Source organism: Pteropus alecto, unplaced genomic scaffold (genome assembly GCF_000325575.1).
Source record: "Pteropus alecto unplaced genomic scaffold, ASM32557v1 scaffold7, whole genome shotgun sequence".
Lineage (NCBI taxonomy): Eukaryota > Metazoa > Chordata > Mammalia > Chiroptera > Pteropodidae > Pteropus > Pteropus alecto.
Window position 1 is genome coordinate 41,787,825 of NW_006494614.1, and position 4,712 is coordinate 41,792,536.

Genomic DNA, 4,712 nt, shown 5'->3' on the forward strand with positions numbered 1-4,712 from the left:
ATGGCAATAACCAATGCCTCTTTCAACAGTACGGGTCTGAAAAAAAGAATCCTCTCTTTATTAAAAACAAAAAATGGAAACTGGAACTCTCAGAGGGAGTTTGAGGATGGAGGCACCAGGAAGGCGGTGGTACTTATACAATTTTGTGTGAAGAATGGCAGGCTATTGATCCTAGGTTCTAGGAGAGTTCCCTGAGAAATGGACAGAGCGGGTGGACCAGTGGCCTGAAGGTCAGTTCAGAGAGATGGTCCAGCTCTGTCAAGGAAGGACAGTTGCAGCCTTCCAACCATCAGGAACGACCCAGTCTCTGCATCCACAGCCTGTGCCCACTGCCTGGGCAAAGAAAGGAGTCCTGACTGGTGGGATCTGTGTCCCTAGACACTGCTCTGCCCCAGCAGCCCTTCCTCAGGTGGACACTCCCTTTCAACAGCCCAGGTTACATATAAACCACCAGAAGCGGGATCCTGGACACCAAGGCAGAGATCTCTCTCCTTGGCCAAGATGCTTCAGACGGAATGACCCAAAGAGCTCCAAGAACCAGAGGGGATCGAGAGGGCTGCCTCTCTGTCCCTGCCTTATATGGCATCTGCCAGATATAAGCAGGAGTGCAAGTAGGGTGTGGGGAGATGTGCTCTGGGCCAAGTCCGCCTTCTTGGATCTGGTCTTTGCCCCAGGAGCAGTTTTCTCCTTTTCATCATAAAAACAATGGCATGGTCTCTCAGCCCTTTGGATTAATGAGCTCTGGGCCCTTTGGATTAACTTGCCCATTATCTTGAGCGAGTTAATCCAAAGGGCCCAGAGCTCGGAACATTCCTTAGAAGACCAGAAAGACCGAAATGGGGTGACATCTCAGTCACTTGCTGTGTACCTGTGATCAGAATAAGATAGCTAAAATGTTAACAAGGCTCATTTCTGGATCATGGAATCTCCAGTGTTTTTTTTTAATCTTTACTTTTTAAAAACTACTTGTTATTTTTTAAATAGTCTATAATGAACGTATGTTGCTCACATAATCAGAAGATAGTTATTTTTTTAAAAAGGAAATCAAACAGGCCTGTTTTATCCCTCCTCTACCTAAAGAGATCAATTTAGAGTGCATTGAGGGGGTGGGCTGGGATCTGCCAGCTTTGATCAAATTCTCCAGGGTCTATTTCAGGAAGAAGGGTAAGGAGGGCTCTTTCAGGGAATTTGCCTGGGGCCCAGGTTAGAGTCCCTTGTCCTTAAAGTCTTCTCAGGCTGGGGGTTTGGGAATTAAGGGGTCAGGCAGGATGTAGCAGCTCATCTTTCTATGTCTCCCTATTTAGATCCTCCTCACTTTTCATGTGTGAGTACAAATGTCACCTCCTCTGCGAAGCCTTCTAAAATCTGCAGAATTCACCTTTCCTACCTCAGCACATGGGCATTTTTCTTTTGCGTTATATTAGTTGTCTATGCTGCATAACAAATTACTATGAAGTCAGCAGCTTGAAACTCTACACATTTATTATCTCAGTTTCTGCAGACCAGGAGTTCGGATATGATTTAGCTGTGTCCTCTGCCCAGGGTCTCACAAGGTTGCAAGCCAAGTGTCACCTGGGCTGTGTTTTCATCCGGAGTCTGGACTGGGGAAGAATTCACTTCCACCTCATTCAGGTTGTTGGAAGAATTCATTTCCTGCCAGCTCTATGACTGAGGGCGCTGGCTTTTTGCTAGGTATTGTCTGGAGACCACTCTTGGATCCTAGAGGCTGTCTGAAGTTTCCAGAAGCTGTTCATAGTTCCTTGTTACATGGTTTCCTCCATATGGCTGCTTATTTCATTGAGCCAGAGAGGAGAATCCCTTTACAATCTGCTAAAATGGAGTCATATAATGTGACCTAATCAAGAGGGTGACATCCCATCACCTTTGCAGTATTCTATGGGACAAGGTCAGGGACAACAGGGGGTTGAAATTGCGGGGGGCGGGGGTCATCCTAGGACCTGTGACAACATTCACATTTTACAATAATGTAGACATAACATTCATTTCTTTCCGGAATTATAAGTAGCTGCCCTCAGGAATCCAGCAAGCTCCCAGAGGATAGAACCCATTGTCTTATTCATCTTTTGCATCCTCCCAGCACCTGAAACCATGGATTCCACTTGGCACTGTGTTGCTTATTCTGTATGCCCCTTCCCCACTCATTTTCTACCTTTCTCTGTCTGCTATGAGCCCCGGGAGGCTGACCCCTATGGACTGAGTCACCAGGCTCCCTGCCCTCTGGCTTCAGGCTGGCGTCATCCATTGAGAAGCACTGGAAGGAGATTGGAGGGTGGGGAGAGAGAAAGGCTGGTCGATTTCTTCTACCTTCAGGCATACCTCCTGCCAGAGCTCCCTCTGGGCTCCTAAAACAAAGCCCCCTCCCCGTACCCTTCAAGCTTAGGGGTAAGAAGGGCTTCCCTCTATTGCCACTGTGCACATCACTAGTCCTTTAATCATCTCATTTCTCTGTAAATAGTCCCCTCATTAAATCCTCCTCAATTACCTTTTTGAGAGGACATTTGATTGACAGGGGCTTGAGCTCAATAAAATATTGAGCGAATGAATGTATGCATGCATAATTAACGAAAGGATTAAAGAAAGCTAAAGTAGGATGGAACTATTATTAAATACCAACTGTGTTCAAGGCACCATGCTAAGCTTGTTGAATAGGCTCACGACAGCTCTGTGGGATGGGTATTATTTCCTCATGAGACAAGAGGGGCAGACAAATCACATTCTGAGGTTGACAAAATTTTAAGTGGTGATACCAAAGTCTTTCCACCTCATCACCATGCTTTTAGCCCATCTTTAAATCTGTGAGGAAGGCCTGGACAGAGCTGGAGGGCCCCTATAGCTCCTCACTTCAATGCCTTCCCCTGTGGCCCTTCTGCCTGCACAATCCCATTAACAGTTGGCTATATCTGTATTCAAGGAGGCCCTTATCCCATGTCTCCAGGCCAGGGTGGGAATGGAACTCCACAGCTTCCCAATCCTAGAGTCCAGTGTCTTCCTCTTCAGTGATTCTTCTAAGTCTACTCTCCATTCTCCCCGCAAAGACATAGATGCTAAGTCAAGGAGGACTGGGACCCACATAGTGCCTCCAGGAGGCAGCGAGTACACTGGAGGGAACAGAGGGACAGAGCAGACGGTTCACGTGGTGGCCATAGAAGCTTTGTGTTCCCAGACTGTTTTGTCTGCAGGAATCCCTCCTGGGACAGATGCCAAACCGGAGTGAGAGGATCCACCTGGCAGAATGGCACCAAGGAGAGAGACGGGTGGGGCAGGTGCGCAGTGGTGAAAGCTGGGAAGCCCCCTCCAAGGCTGCCTGCCCACTGACCACCCCCACAGAAACACAACAGAGCCTTGAGCAACAGTTCTTCTTCCTCCCAGAACCATCCCACCTGGATCCACGTGGGACTGACATGGGACCGACGTGGATCCTTCCCATGCTGGCTCTTTAAAAGGTTCCTGGAAGCTTCCGTGGAGGCTGCTCTACCAAGGTGAACCTCAAGGGGGAGACCATTCTCCAGGGGACAGGAGGAGGCATCAGTTGGGGGAGTGAAGATGCTGTTCCCACCCCCACCCCTGTCAGGGCTGTCAGGTCAGGGTGGGCAGAGATGGTTCTGGTTCATCTTTGCAGCCCAAGGACCCAGACGACACTAGGTGTTCAGCAAGTGTCTGTCGGATGATCAACTGGATGGAGGATGAAGACTTTTGGTTATAATAGATGGAAAACTTGTATTTATCTCTGCTCCTATTTAAAATCTCACTACAATGGCAATAAATGCATTTTTCAGAGCTACACATCCACAGAGGCAAAGAGAAGGAGGACAATAGATGAGAAGTTCTAATAAAATTAGAGAAAACGGGAAGCAGATGGACAAGCGGTAATTAATCAGAGAGCAGAAAGTTGAAACCTAAATGCTTTCAAGGAGCAGGACAACGTGGAGGTTGGTGCAGAAACAAAGCCTATTCCTGCCATAGAACTCAGGAAGTGGGTATAGAAGGCTGGGGTGCAGGACATGGAACTGAAATAAGAGGACTGATGGAAAGTTCGTATAAGGAAAAATTGCCTTTCCAGATGCCCTCCAAAGGCAGCAGATTGGGCATCTCGAGGCACCTATCCCCACCTGACCCTGGCAGAAGGTTATTCTGGAGATTTGAACCAGAGAGGTCCTAGCCTCTGGGTAGAGCTCGGAAAGAAAGAAGGGCTGCTCTGAAAACTGGGGAGTTAAGGGAAAGTCTGCATATGAAGAGTAAGACATCCCTCCACCCATGCTGTCTCCTCAAACACTGACAACCAAACGGGAGAGACCTGGTACAGATGCCAAATGGTCCTCTTCCAGCCAGGATCACCAGGCATCACAGGAAAGGTCCTAACTTGAAAGAGAACCTACAACAAACAGAAAAAACTGGATTCTAGGCTGTTAGGGTAACTTTTAGGAAGGCCTTGTGTCCGTCCTCCCTCCTTGTCATTTTTTTCAGAGAAAGGCATCCAGGAAAGTCTGGCCACTGCATTGACTGCTTGTCTGGGTCCCCAGACATCCTATCCCTTTATCCCACACCAGCCCCAACCTCTTGTGCTCTAGAAGTATGCTCCACTGAATACGCCATTCTACCTAGAATGAGATGTGACTTCCAGAAATGAAAGTAGTTGGATTCACCCAGTGATGTACTGTTAAATACTTAACAACTGGCTCTCTGAGGGCGGG